Source organism: Vulpes lagopus, chromosome 5 (assembly GCF_018345385.1).
Source record: "Vulpes lagopus strain Blue_001 chromosome 5, ASM1834538v1, whole genome shotgun sequence".
Taxonomy (NCBI): domain Eukaryota; kingdom Metazoa; phylum Chordata; class Mammalia; order Carnivora; family Canidae; genus Vulpes; species Vulpes lagopus.
Window position 1 is genome coordinate 119,624,955 of NC_054828.1, and position 16,584 is coordinate 119,641,538.

A 16,584-nucleotide genomic window follows, 5' to 3' on the forward strand; every position below is an offset into this window, starting at 1 on the left:
TCTGAGGTAAAATGAGAAGAGGATATATATTCAGCACTGTATTCAACAATTATTTCAATCTGAATTTTTAATTGTATCAATACTTATGTGTATATGCTTCAACTGCCTTCTGAAATTAAAGGAGAAATAATGTTTCCCCCACAGTGCCTAGGATGATTCCGTCTTTATAATATATTTATAAGGTATACATATTTCAGATTAGAAAAAGGAAAGCCAAGTGGCTCATATCTCTGAAAATTTCCTATCTATCCTCCAAAAGGATCAGTTTAACCTTCTCTGACTTCTACTCAGAACCTGGTGATAAGTCATGCCTCTACATCCAGACTGTGAGCCACAACCACTCCCAATGTATCCCAGGTTCCTAGGGTTCCAGTATATAGAAAGGGCCATGGCCAATGGACAAGGAAAGCCATTAGCATTCGGCGTCTCATACCAAAGTAACTGAGAGTGAAAATGGTGACTTCATTAAAAATGCTAGGAATGCAAAAGGTTGTATCGAGGAGTCATGCATGTATATTTCTCCTGAGTTACACAGAATTAGTCCCAGGGGTTCCCATGGTTGTAGGACTAACCATGCTCTGAGAAACTGGCACTTTTGAGTTGAGCTTCACTGAAGCCTACACTAGCCCTTCTGGTAGTTGGCAGACAGGGGAAGAGTAGTTGCAGTAACTTCAAGGAGAAGTTCTCCATCTGTGGCAAGTCAATGTTGGTGAAGTCCTCATTAGGCAAGTGTCAGTATCTTGTTATAATATGAACTTCAGGCAATCTGAGAGTGAAAGACCAAAATCAACCCCTAAATCAAAGTCTACATGTTGTGCCCACTAGATGGAGACATTCTTGATTATTCAACCCAATGGCATTTTTTAAATTTAAATTTATTTTTTATTGGTGTTCAATTTGCCAACATATAGAATAACACCCAGTTCTCATCCTGTCAAGTGTCCACCTCAGTGCCTGTCACCCAGTCACTCCCACCCCCGGCCCACCTCCCCTTCCACCACCCCTAGTTTTTTTCCCGGAGTTAGGAGTCTTTCATGTTCTGTCTCCCTTTCTGATATTTCCCACTCATTTTTTCTCCTTTCCCCTTTATTCCCTTTCACTATTTTTTATATTCCCCAAATGAATGAGACCATATAATATTTGTCCTTCTCCGATGACTTACTTCACTCAGCATAATACCCTCCAGTTCCATCCACGTCGAAGAAAATGTTTTTATTTTCTACTCCTTATTATCATGTGCATTTTATTGTCAGCTCTGGTAGGAATCTGGGGACATGAGTTTTAGACCAACCTAAGCTACTGATTGCCCACACAGCCTTGGGTTTAGAGTCCTCTCAAGTTTTAAAATTCAATAACTATCATGTACATTATCTGTAATTTCTGATTTTGTTCAAAGACAACTTAAGCATGTTTAGTCTGCAGAAATGAAGACTGAAGAAAAAAACTATAGTTTTTTAAATTTCATGTCAGACCTTCATATCAAGCCATTAGTGAAGACAGAAGCAGCTTTAAATTCATTAAGTAAAGTAGTGGCTGAATATGAAAAAAAAAAAAAGACTTAAAATGTTGTTAAAAGCAATGATAATTATAGAAAACTCTTATATAGAAGTCATGATGCATAGAATACCAAGGACAGCATTATTATCATAGAGACAAATTGTGATAGCAGTTTATTATTATTATTACTATTATTTGTGTTAATACCAATCATAAGCATATTGACTATTACATTTATTTTGTCCCCACAGAAGGCTCCATGTTTCATATACATCAGGTCTCTACTATAACTGTAAAAGTTATATATTATCATCATTATTAGGTGAGAAAATTGAGAAAACCTGCTTCAGGGCACCTAGATAAATGAATTTCAAATCCAAGAATATCGATCCCAAAATCTACTACTATGTCACACTGGCTTTCCAATAAGAGCACAGAGAAATAACAGCCATTTGAAGTACTCATCAGAAGTGCTTTCAGACTGCTTAAAATTAAGGTATCTAGGCAAATTTAAATAAAGAAACTAGAATATCCTTCCCTAACAAAACACCTTTCACTCCTTTTCTATCTGCTTTACAAATGGCAGAGCTGAAGTTCCTGAGAGCAAAGGGAAGACAGAGGTAGAAGTAAAAGCTTTAAATTCACAGGAAAGGTAATGACTGAATATAAGAAAATGACTTAAGAGAAATGATTATTATGGAAATACTTATATGTCAATTCTATGATGCTTTTAATATTGATGATCTTTTCAAGATGCCTGGAAATAGCTACTCTTCTTTATGGGAGAAAGAAGAGGATGTATAGCCTAGAAATTAAAAGCATGTACCCTGATGCCCCCGAATTCCAGGACATTCTGATCTGGCTACATGATCTTTGCTTCCTTTGTTAATAAACATATTACTATCTTGACCTGTATCTTTCAGCTATATTTAATTTATCTTTAGAATGCATAGGCTGGATCTTCAAACAGAGCTCAACGTTAATGCTTCATTATTTACGGGATGTGGTTTTTTATATTTAAAATGGATTTAAAACACTGGGTGGGGGGAACTTCTTGACATCGGTCTTGGCAATGATTTCTTAGATTTGACACCAAAAGCACAGGACACAAAACCAAAAGTAGGCAAGTTAGACTATGTCAAACTGTTTTTGCACAGCAAAGGAAAACACTCAACAGAATGAAAGGTCATTTTATGGAATGAGAAAAAAATGCAAACCATCTATCTAAAAGGGGTTAATATCCAAAACATATAACACTATCCACAAACCAATAGCAAGGAAATCAAATGATTTGATTTAAAAACAGGCAAAGGAATTGAATAAAAATTTCTCCAAGGACAACACACAAAAGGCCAAAGGCATGCAAAAAAGGTGTTCAACATCATTAACCATCAGGGAAATTTAAATCAAAACCACAGCGAGATATCATCTCACATCTATTAGAATGGCTATAATTTAAAAAAAAAAAAGGTTAACAAGCATTGATAAGGAGACAGAGAAATCAGCATCCTTATACACTGCTGGGGATGTTGAACGATGCAGTAGGTATGGAAAACAGTATAAATGTTCCTCAAAGTTATAAAGAGAACTACTATATGATTCAGAAATCCCACTTCTGAGTATAGAACTAAAGAAATTAATATCAAAGAGATATCTTCACTGCCATGTTCATTGCAGGATTATTCACAATAACCAAGGTACTGAAGCAACCCAAATATTCATGGTCAGATAAGCGAGTGAAGGCAATGTGGTATATCATACCATAAAATATTATTAGCCTTAGTAAAAGATATCCTGTCATTTGTGGCAACATGGACCAAACTAGAGGACATTACACTAAGTAAAACACGCCAGTCACAGAAGGATAACTTACTTCATGATTCCATTTATATGAATTATCTAAAATAGTGAAACTCATAGAAACAGAGAGAATACAATCATCATTGACAGGGGCTGAATGGAAAGGGAGATGGTTTTTCATGGGCATGAAATCCATTATGTAAGATGAGTAAGTTCTAGAAATCTAATGTACAACATAGTACCTGTAGTTAATATAGGTGAGCTTTAAAATATGTTAAGAAGATAGATCTCATGTTAAATATTCTTACCAAAAACAAAAAAAGCAAAATAAAAACAAACAAATGAAAAACAAAACCACAAAGAACACAGGAAAATTTCTGACGGATGGGTTTAGTACCTCGGTTTTGGTGATGGTATCACAGGTTTATGCATATGTTTAAACTCACCAAGATGTATGCACTAAATGTGTGCATTTTTTAACATGTGAATTATACCTCAGTAAAGTTATAAACTAGAGATAATGATTAGAAGATTAAATGAAATATCATACATAACATGATTGGGGTATAGAGGGAGTTTAAAGTTATTAAACAGTAAACCTATTATCGAGGGCTCTGAGCTTTAAATGTATATGCATATTGGGATGCCTGGGTAGCTCAGCAGTTGAGTGTCTTTCTTCAGCTCAGGGCGTGATCCGGGATCCGGGGATAGAGTCCCACATCAGGCTCCCTGCAAGGAGCCTGCTTCTCTCTGTCTCTGTCTCTGCTGTTCCCTCGGTGTCTCTCACGAATAAATAAATAAAACCATTTAAAAAAATAAATAAATGTATATGCATACTGAAATATTTTTCCTGCTAAGAATATACAGGGTTGGATTAATTAGAAGAAATACATCTTCTTTGAGTGATTTGAAATATTCTGCAGTGCAAGATTTTTTCCTAATTCAATAAACACAAAAAACTGAGAACCTTGGATACTAAAGGATATATTATGGTCTCTTATTTGCTAGTGGAAATATGTGTTTGTGTGTGTGTGTGCGTGTGCGTGTGTATACTACAACTATATTTAAAATGTCCTTCTTAAAATAAAATAAAATAAAATAAAATGTCCTTCTTAACTGTTTTAAACATGATGTTTATTTTTACAAAATTTACACACAGACAAAATTGATTATGTCAAAAAGTGGTAGAAAATGTTTGTGTATATGTGATTTGTGTGTATATATTGATATCTGTCTATATTTAGATAAATATGTATAATATACGGGTACAGATAGATATGTATAAACATATATACAGTCCCCTGCATCCCATTCCTCAATCCACAGCCAATTCTTTCTAGAACTATTTCTTTTTTTCTTTTTTTTTTTTCTAGAACTATTTCTTTAGGAATTTAACAACATACATATAATTGGTCTCTTGACCCACCTATGTTAGATATTCTCTTTCATTTTCCTGTCATGGTAGATAAGAATTTAGTTCTACTCCTCTCTCCCATCCCCACCCCCTTGTTAAACTGTCACCTTAGGGTTGTATTTACTGACTTAATAATTGTCTCTTAAGTCTTTGGTTCACTGTGCATTTTAATGGGGTTATACTTAGATGGTCTTGCATTAATAATTAAGTGTATAGGGTTACTTTGAATGGATTTGATTTTATGTTATCATAGTCACAAAAGGTCTAAATGCCACTCTACTTTGTACAAATAAATTAAACAAAACAAAAACAGCATAAATGTGTTTATTATTGGAGTTTTTAGTATCTTGTCAGTGCTATATTCCAGGTGGACAATTAAAGTCCTTCTTGATCTAATGACTTTGCATATGATTATAGGAACATCCTTCCCTACCATAACATCAAAATCTAGTCTATTGTTGAATGATGTTTTTATCTTTCATTATACTGACTATCCAGGTAATAGAATTTCTAAACCATCCACATACATGTGAGTGTATATTATTTTCGACATATGCTTTTACACATATTTTTCATTTAATACTTATAACAGCCTTTTAATATTGTTGCTGTCTCTGCTTTAGAGAAGAACCAAATACAAAGAGATGGCAACTTGTTTCCTAAGAGCACAGCTAATGTGAGACCTAGAATTGGGATGGATTACTACTGTTCCTCAGACTAGAGCTTTATCTACTCTATCATAGCCAACCTCTGTGACCTCTGCTTAAAATCCCTACACCATTACAGTGATGTAATTCCAGTGTAAGACAACTCAGCTTACCTCCTAGGGTGGGTAGCGCAGCAAGAAAATCCAACCATGTGTATACCATATCTTTCCCTGGTCAATCCACAATTTACTTTCCTAGATGCACAGTGCCAAACTGTCAAAAGTATTCCCCTAGAGCCATCTCACCAGCCATGCAACATAATTTTAAGAAAATCTCTTACATTTGGTTAAAGTAACTGTACTTCCAGGGACAAAGGAAATTACAGGGACGGGGATCATATAATTGGTGTAAGAATAATCTAGAGGCTCTATATTCACTATCTCATAGTACTTCCAACATTTCCAGGATAGATGCATCTTTGTTTATGTCATTTGAGAGATTTTTTGTTGTTGTTGTTGATAGTGCTTCTTCTTCATGTTCCCTGACTGCCTATATGCCATAGTTTTATCTGTCTTGACATTGCACCCAGAGTTTAATAATTTTTACTGAGGATAAACCATGTTCCAAGCACTGCATCAAAAGCTGAGAGATAACAATAGAAGAAAAATGGATTTTTCCATTTAACAAGCTCATAGTCATATGGAAGAGGAAAGTATACAGGCAACTTTTGTGACAAGTGCTAATTGCATTGACATAGGTGTAGGATAATTGTGGAGGCACTTAAGGTCAATTTGGGGCCTAGAACAGACATGAACTGATGTCAAGTCATGTAGACCAGGTAGGAATCAGATCTGTGAAGAAGCAAGAGGTGTGAAGAATATTCCAAATGTAGAGACACTGGCACAATCCAGCGATGTCTGTGTTGCAAGAGCTTAACAGAAGTGAGAACTTAGGCAAAATATGTGGACAGGAAAAGGCCTCATTTTTTAGCGACTTACCCTGTTGGTCACAGGAAACCACTGAAACATCTCACTGGGAAAGTGGCAAGGTCAGAGTCACATCATAGGATGGTCACAAGGAGGCAGGTATAAAAGACTGATAAGAAGACTGGAACAAAGCAGGAAGATTAGCAAAAAGACTGTTGTAGGCTTCCAGAGAGATGACCCTGACTCTGTAATGTCTGTGTGGAATAGGGGAAGTGTCTGGATTTAGGAAAGACACAGGACAGTCTCAACGTCTCTAATTTCTTATCAGTCCTTCCAAGTGTTAACCATGGATGTAGACCTCTGTCCCTCCCTGCTGGTCACTGCTGACTTTGCCTAGTCTGGGCTTTGTGTGAGTGTTCATTCCATCATTTCCTCCAGCCTGCTGGACTCTGCTCCCAACCTTGCTACAGGCCAGGTTATTTGGAGTCTAAATTGATCCTGAAATTACTCTGAATCACGTATTCCATGGAATTTCTCTCCATTTTAAAGGTCCACAATCATCAATTTGCATTATAAAACATTAAAAATGTTCTTCACACTCATGTGTTTTCCTAAGTTTAAGAAAACTTCCCTGACCCAGAGTTGGACCCGAACTGATAATAACTTAGCATAAACACTAAAATGTTTCATCACACAAATATTAATGATTTTGATTATGAGGCATGGCCCAGACCCTTATGGGGATGTATGCTTTGTATTACCATTATGAAATCCCCCAAAAAAAAAAAACCTGAATGGGCCTAATGGGGTTGCTAATTGGAATTCTAGCCTTGTGTCTGCATTTCCCTCATACCTTTGATGCAGAATCAATGATTGTGATGAGCATTTTCAGGATAAATGCATCTGATCGAGTCTCTCTCTGCTATTTCCATAATTCAGTTGTTCTATGAATGCTACTTTCTATGTGATTTTAAAACTCCCTCAAGGAACTTCACTGAGATAGCAGCTGCTCCATTTAAAATACTCAGAAACATCTCTGCCAGTTAAAAAAGAATATATGATTTCAAAGACCTATTTAACCTTTGCACTGATATTTCAAAGCAGCAGTATATTCAATTAAAAAAGAACACTTTAAAACAGATAATATTTTTTGTAGTATCTTAGCAACAGGTGATTGAACCCATGCCTAGAACTAAGAATTGAGATTTTGCCAAAAGGGCCACATACTAGTGATATCTTCTTTTAACAAATGGAATAAATCTAATATTGTTTTGGACAAGTTATGCTGGATTACATCATAATATGAAATCCTGACAACAGAGCCGCAATAAAGGGAGGACACAGTTTTGAAAGGGAAAAGCAAATACTATGAGCTCCTTTATACCTAGGCCTCAATTCAGATGCCTAAAGCATGAATGGTCAGGTGAGTTTATTCCTGTAATACTTGGTCATTCAGAACTCAGTTGTCCAACAGGGATCTCTGAGGCACAGAGCTTTGTCCCCATTCTTCATAGCCGTCCTCAAGTTGGAGGTTCATATAGAATTAAACTCAGTGATCTTTAATCCCTTTAAGAATTGGATATAACCTTTACTCTAGAAAACTGCACCCCTGAAATGCTCATGTAACATATTGATATGATTTTAGCAGGTTTATAGAATAGGTTAAACTTTCAATCCCACAATTATTCACTGTGCCCTGATCATAATTCCCTCTGTTACATTTTCCTAACTTCTATAACCTCAGCAGAAGCAGGGTGACAGAGGTGACTAGTTCTATGATCCTGAGCTCAGGTTACAATATAATTTGTACATTCAAATGGGCAAAAAAGTAGAGTAAGAGTGTTGGCTACAGAGTCACATTTGTATTAATTGAGGATGAAATTCTTTTCTTTTTTTTTTAAGTACTTCTGTCCTCGGGCATTTATGTGTCAATTGGTAGATGCTGGTAGATACAGAATTAACCACTAAGGACCCCTCCTTTTTAAAGACTATAATGAAAACAACCTTTAACATACTCTCAAGAATGTCTTCAGTCAGGCCAATTGTCCAGCTACATTTCCAAAAAGTCCAAAGTATGTAACAACAACCTAATATGATTGCTGCAATAATGAGATTATGTATGTGAAATATCTAACAGCATGATAATATATAGGTGCCAAGCATATTGCAGTAATTATTATCATGATTATTGGATATAATTATAATCTAGCAGTGTGATGTAATTGCTAGCAGCATCCCTGACTCAATTTAGGTGAAGCCAAAAGAGACCACACATTGAGATGGCAAACCATATAAAATATTTCTTAGGTCTCTTGGACTCTCTCCCTGATCAGGGGAAATCTAACTCTCTTTTACAGTCAGTCATCCGGCAAATATTTACTATTTTCAGAGGTCTAATTTATGCCAGGCACTGTGTTAGGTGCCAGATATTCACAAATAAGTACAATATAGTCTCTGGTTTCAAGAGATATGAAATCCAGAAGAAGAAAGAGACATGGAAATGGATTATTGTGATATTGTGTGGAAAGTGAGATATATATGTGCACCCTGCATTATGGGTATAATGGTATAATGGTATACAAAGGAGGTCAAATTAATCTGCGTTGGCCAAGGAGTTGTCTTAGTGCAAGATCTGTCAAAAACATAGACTGAGGGAAAAGCTTACTTGCTAATACTTGGGAGTGCAACCCAGAGACCCAGGACAGAAGTAAGGGCGGTGTGGGGTGGGGGGCAGGGGAGCTGCGGGAGGAACAAAAGAAAAGATGAGACAGTGCACTGCCCATTGGGTACAGCTTCATGAAAAAAAATATAGACCGTTGTTTTTTTTCTCATATCATCTTGTGAAAGAGACACATACAATTTCAACTACCTATTCTCAGAATACTACGTAGAATTGAGGAAGGGAGAATGTTCTGTTTTGTTTTTTCCAATGGCTTTCTCCTGTCCCTGTCTCCCATTGGTAAAAGTCTATTAATTTCTGGATTATGTCATCAGGCTTCCCTGGGCCAGAGTTCCCAGGGGTCTAGTCAAACTCCCTTTGTCAGTAGGCATAATATACAAGACTCCTCAAGCTCTCCTGGAGACCAGCAGATGCAGCAACATAGCACCATAACTATGAAACTAGCTCAAGTTCTTGTTCATACCTTTTAGTCTAGAAGATACTAATAGTCAAAACCCCAAGACCCAGAGAGAGGGTTAGCTAGCATAGCTGCATGGATCTGGGTAAGAGTAAGAACTGTATTTTTTACAGAGAGAAAAGAAATGGTTTATCAGAAATTTCCAGAAGAAGCTGGACATTATGAGTTAGGAGGGAACAGAGTATTTTCTAGTAAGAAACTTCATGCTTTAACAAAGGTTAAGGCCAATACTGCTTGAACCACAAACACTGAATGGAGACTATATGAATCTGAGAGGGAGGGAAGCTAATGACTTGAGAGAGCAGATTTCCCCCTCCAGCAACTGTAGACATGATGGAAAAATGGGAGCAACCAGATCAGGAAACATTTCCTCCTGCAGAAACATGTCTGCATCCAAAGGAAATGCTTTCCCTCCAAGGATGCAGAGAACACTTCATCTCTTTCATCTGCCTGTTCTCTTATGCATGCATCCATTCATCTAACATCTATTCAACTCTGCCTGCCAGGTGCCGTAATAGGCATCTGGAGAACAGAGTGAATATGTCACCCTTGAGAGGCACTCACATCTTACAGTGACAGACACATAAACAATGCCTGGTAGTAAACACTCCAGCAGATATGTGCAACAATGGGAACCCAGAGGAAGGGACAGATTACTCTTAAGGGAGTAAAAAAATGCTCACCAATCCCAAAGGAGGCACATGTAGATTGAACCTTGGGAAGAAACACTCTGTTTGTCCTGCAAGGAATGTAAAGCAAAATATCCCATTAGTGCATCATGTGAAGAGCAGAATTGGATGGGGTCGTGCTCTGTGTAGGGACTGGTTGAGGGGTCAATGTGACTGGAGCTTGGGTCTCATCTCAAGTCAGAAAGCAAACCAGTGACAGATCTACGATGATAATCCAAAGTACTTCACTTCTACCAGGTTAATTTTCCTACACAGTGACATGCTTCCCCCCCACCCCATGTGAATCAAACACCAGTTCCAACATAGGCCATGCTGTTGCAGCGAGGCACAGTGGGGCTACCCAAAAGAAAAGGACAGAGAATTCGCTCTTAGAACCCTATCCTACATGAGCCCACACCCAGTCATCCGTTGGAGACTGTTTCCCACCACAACTCACCTTAGGGTCAGTTCACCAGAAATGTTCTCAGAGTCACAGCACAGCTGGCAGCAGATAGCACCTCCCCTTGCCTTTGATCTGTGGGCATGGTGATTGTCAGACTGTACATTTCAGCTAGTGATGAAAACACTAATGATACCCCAACCCCAACCCTTAACCCTGAGCCATAGGTTGATAATGTTTCCTGGAGCAAGCAAGGGGATGGTCTGGAGCTCGAGTCACAGTGTTTGAAGAAAACCCCATTAGAGCCTCTCTGGATTTTGGCCTGACACGATGCACTGGTGGTGCTGGGGATTTGCTCCTTTGCAGGCAGATGTCACATTCAAACAAAAGTTGTTTTATACACGGATCTGAAAAAAAAAAAAAAAAAAAAAAAACCTGAGAATGTTTGCTATTAAACTCAGGCTGGCTGGCCCACCCCAAGCATGGAGACAATCTGCCTCTCAGATGCGAGGAAACTTGGAAGGATGTCTCCAGGCCTTGGCACAACATCGGTTTTCTGGGCCTTGGTGACATATAGGTGCTTTATAATGTAGCCCATTTGCTATGCTGTTTAAATATGTATATGCTGGGTACAGAAAGCTAATATCTGGAACAATAGGGTAATCCTATATGCTTTCCAATGAAAACCACGAGCACAGGGCTACTTACTGCCAGACTTCTGCCATTCTCATTTAATTCTGTCTTTCAGTTACGTGATATCTCTGAAAGCATACTTTGTTAAACTGCCTGGAGAAAATGAGCTACAAACAATATCCACTCCGCCTTTGAGAACCAAGAGGTCAATGAGACAGAATTTTATTTGGGACTCAAAGAAACAACTAGAGAGAGATTGAGAGATTGTAGCACTCCTGTGGAAGGCTGCTTCTGGGCTGCCTGGTGCCCACTCCCACTGGCTGCTGCGATGTGCCTACGAGGTAGGAAATGTGGGGACGCCTGGGCAAAGAGGTGAGAGAAGAGGACAACTATGCTTCCCCACATATTTTGAAAAGAACTTCATAGCAGAAAAAGATTAAGGCCTTTTTGGCATGTCAGCGGCCAAAGCCTCCTCCTGGCCTCGGATATATGTTACGGTCGGGGTAGAACAAAGAAAATAAAAAATGAAATCGGTAGCGGGAGGGCTGCAGGGAGAGGAGCTAGTGAACCTGCAGATAAGCAGGTGCCCATTTGAGCTCCGCAGATGAGAGGCTCGCTTGCCATCAGCTGCCCAGACATGAGAGCGAGAGGAATCCAAGCTCAGCTCTGCTCCAGCAGGCAGCACTTGTTTGCTTGCAAGTTCTCCACTCCTGAATGCTTTCTGGGCCCTGGAAAGGAAATATGTGTATCCATTGGGGTGTATCCATTGGGGTGAAGTATTTATGTATCCTGACCCTCAGTTCCTTTTTGCTAATTGAATAATGGTCTTAAGTTCACATGGTTGCTGTAAGAAATAAAAATAACCTATATAAAATTGACAAGTACAGTGTTTGATATAGAGTGGGATGTCAACAAATAGGCAACTATCTCAAGACACATAATGGCCCCTAAAGAAATAATCCTCTAAAAACATGCAAGATGAAGTCCTACCAGATACCTAGAAAAACAGGACTTTGTTGACTTTTCTTCCTACCTTAACATCCCCAGTGGCCAAGAAAGATCTCATTAGCTCAGCCTTACCTCACATACCAATTCCTCTGAAAGCCTTCAACCATTCTCTAGGACAGAAAGCTTTGTGATCCAGTTCTGTGCTCTTAACATCAGAGGACACGTTGTACTTCGTTGTGATTTCCTGTATCCTCCTGTTTCTTCCACCAGCCTGTGAGCTCACTGTGACTTCCGTCTTATTTACCCCTCCCTGTATTCCATCCCCATCCCCCCCATTGCTAATATAAAGTGATACAGAACAAGCATTTCAAACATATCTTATAAATAAATAAATGTATGAATAGATGAATACATGAGTAAGATTAAATTAATACCGTGTCTTCCACGTCCCAGCTAAAAGTTCAAACAGATTACTCTGTCATGAATAGGCTTCCCCCATCTTGTAGCTATTCATGAAAACACAGGCAGGGAAGTCCTCAGCAAACAACATCTTACAAGAGATGAGTTTGTGAGCTCCGTTCCTCTGGGTATATTTCTACTTTGTGGAATCATGCAGTTGTGTAAACCACTGTCAGACTCGGAGGAGCCCATTGCTTTAAGAGTGGGTGAGTTGAAATTGTTTAGCAGCCAGAGCTAACTCACTGGAGCAAGTATCTTCTTCCTTTCTCTAAATGTTTACACCATCATTTAATTGGGACTTTCATGGTCCATTTCTATCTCAGAACAAAGCATGGTTCAGAGCTACTCCTGCACTTGTTGGTCCAGTCACATTCCCAAAAAGATAATTTTTTCAGAAGAAACATCAAAGCTCATCTATACTTGGAGGCAGCAAAAAGCACACACCCAAATGACAAGTGTGGCTGATATCTCCACATGGGCATCCATATCACCTTCTTTCTGGTCTCAGGAAAGCTCAGGAACAGATTATCTGTCTTGTAATCCTGTTCACATTCTATTAAACATTCACCCCACCTCTTGAGAGCAACCCTGATCTAAAGGACACGGAAGTCTGGGAAGGCATATATCTACCATGGAGGTATTGATGGAAATGGAGGATGGGTAGGAATACAGGATAGGTAATACCAGAGTCATTTCAATCACAGAATCTATTTTTGCCCTGTTGGACAAAGACTAGGAAATGGAGAATCACAAAAAGTCTTCAGACCTGTGTGCTATCTTTCATCTATCAACCTTTACTGAGTCATGACATAGTTTAAGTGCCCATACATGAGTCTGGGGCTCCTTGCATCAGACCCTAGAGAGTCAGGATTCCCATATGCTCTGCTGGGGGTTGACAGAGGGCTCAATAAGTAAGTAAATGCCCCTTTTGTCCTGAGTTAATTCACAAGATACTTAGAGAGGGTAACTTTATATTTTCAACTAAGTGGGTTTGCAAATATTTTACCCTATTTTTAGACAAGCCTATCATTGGTAATTTTTAGTGATTAATAATTCTTTGAGTCACTGAAGGGATAGAACCTTCTGCTCCAAGACTGTTCTCTGAATAATTGAGAGTGAACCAGATGGCACTTTGTCTTTAGGTAGGCTGGATTCTAAAGAGGCACATGATGCTTAGTTCAATTTCTTTTCCCACCTCATAAGCTGGGTAACTACCTCCTCTTCCAAAGGTGTGAAGGGTAGACAGGGCTGGAGTGTTCCACTGGCTAAAAGTCCCTCCATAGGGAAATAGACAGACTCCCTCTATCATGTCACTAATGCTCACACACACCACCCTGGGCTAAGAATGGCCTGCTGCTCCCCAAACAAGAGAACCACTAGTCCTAGTCTATTAGCTAGACTTAAGCAAAATTATGATGAAAGGGCAGCCAATGGAGATTACACCTGCTGTTGGAATACAGCCATAAAAAACCCCAAATAAACCAACATTTAGGCGAGTGTTTTTCTCTCTTAATGAGATCCCATCCCCCTAATTCCACCATAGGAGAAAAAGGTAATCCCAACAAAGTTGATTAATTCCTGTAATTTATTCAGAATTTTAACAGCTAGTTCTATTCTGGGCCAACAAACATTTGTCCTATTTCTCAAAACTTCTGCAGCTAAAATTATATGCCATGAAATTTGATGGTCAAAATAATTATACTCAAGGAATGAGCCTAGCATGGATTAAAGGTATTTCTCAGAGACCACTTACTAAGACTGGGTAATTAACAAACATCTCAGATATATGTTGAATGCTTAAGATGGAATTTATTATTTCTCACAAAGATTAATTAAAAAATATTACTCAAAAATGTCCATTTTCCAAGCATTATTGCTAGTCTGGCTTTACTGCATTGACATTTAAAACAAATAAAATTGAGTCATGATTTCTGTCAGTTAAATAAATATATTCTGCTGAAGCTTAAATTATCATCCATCTTAGCAAAGTGTTATATATTATATTAGCAGCCAGTGACTGATTAGTTATTTATTCTCTTAAAGAGTAACTGAAGGAGATTAATATTCTGATAAGCTTGTCACTGATTTCTGGGGAGTGCCTGGCTTTCTTTCATCACATGAACCATAACGTGTCAGACATAAATTCCATTATAATTACAATTAGTACTAATGCCTCCCAAATTATATTTAATGGAAAGGTCATTATTTTAACTGCAAATAATTTCTTTCTTAAAAGTTTTAGATGGATTTCCACAAGCAAAAAAAAAAAAAAAATCACAGTTAAATTAATGTTGAAGAAAGAACAGTAAGTAAATCAGGAGATAGGTCAAAAACAAAAGGTATTTTGCTTATTTTTCCAGCTGGGTTAACATTTTTCACCCATGTTCTCCCATGTCGGTTTTTTGATGATGATAGTGAGAGACAGTGGGGAGGAGGTAAAGAAAGTTAGGAAGAGAAGTGAGGAGGAGAAGGCCCTCACGCTGGCCAAGTACTTGGTATGTTCCCAATACAGTGCATGATGCTTACAAATTCCTTCTTTTAATTCTTACAATAACCCTGTGAAGTAGATCTGTTTCCTAGTTTATGTAGTAACAAAATGAGTCTCCTAGTTAAATCCCTGAAGCAATTTTACTCTGCCAGGGATATGAGGAAGTGAAAATTAAACCTAGGCCTATCCAGCTCCAGACCTCCCACTCCCATAGCCAACGGTTGTTGCTTCTCATTCTGATAATGACCGCTGCTGGCAGGAGCTCCACATTCCCATCTGAGTGGATGGGTAAAGACCTGACCTAGGTTATGTTGGGCTACGTGATGAAGACACCAAGTCCGCCACATGGTACTAAGAGTCCCTCTCTGATTCTTCTGTGAACTGTGTTCCCTTGGGCATTTCTTCCCAGCTATTTCTAAAAGCATCAATGAAGATACAGAATACAAGAGACAAATAAAGATAATAGCTCAGCCGGCGTCTTGGCAGCAGGACTCTAGTTGCTTCTTAACACGAAAACAGCAAGTTATGAAATGACTATGTTGTGAAATGACCATGAGATTTAGAATTAAAAGACCCAAGTTTGAAGCCTTAAGGAGATCAACATAAATTAAAAGCAAACAGCAAGATGTATTCAGTATATGTTTCAAAATACACACACGTGACAGAGTTGACTTTGATAACCTAGAAATAAGAACACACTGAGGCCTCTAATTATCTGGCCTTGCATAAGTCCCTTCTCCACTCAGAGCCTCAGTATCTTCATCTACAGGGCAGCCTGGGTGGCTCAGTGGTTTAGTGTCACCTTTGGCCCAGGGCCTGATCCTGGAGACCCGGGATCGAGTCCCACGTCGGGCTCCCTGCATGGAGCCTGCTTCTCCCTCTGCCTGTGTCTCTGGCTCTCTCTCTCTCTCTCTCTCTCTCTCTCTCTTCTCTCTCTCTCTGTGTGTGTGTGTGTGTGTGTGTGTGTCTCTCATGAATAAATTTTAAAAAATCTTAAAAAAAATATCTTCATCTACAAATAGAAAGATCAGGTTACATCAGTGGTTCTTAAAGTGGGAACTTGTTGAAACTGTAAAATCTTGGGGCACCTGGGTGGCTCAGTTGGTTAAGCATATACCTTCTGGTCAGGTCATGATCCTGATGTCTTGGGATAGAGCCCTGAATCGGGCCTCTTGCTCAGTTGCTTGCTCCTCTGCCCTTCTCTGCCTTTTGTGTTCTCTCTTTCTCTCTCTCAAATAAATAACTAAAACTTAAAAAAAAAAAAAAAACAACTGTAAATTCTTTGGCCCCACCCCAGAACCACTAAAATAGGTCATTGACATGAGTCCCTAATGAATCTCCAAAAGCATCTACATCCACTAAGTACAAATCCTTCCCACTCTGCTTTGCAAATCATGTTAATATAGAGTACTTCATTCAGTGAGAACAACAAGCGTTCCTTTAGCGTCAACTGTGTCAAGTGAAGGCATTCTTTGATATATAGAGCCTCAATCCCCTATGCCTTGAATATTTCACTGTCTGCTGGGGAGGAAAAAGCAAGGGGACAGAAAACCAGGCATGCCAAGTG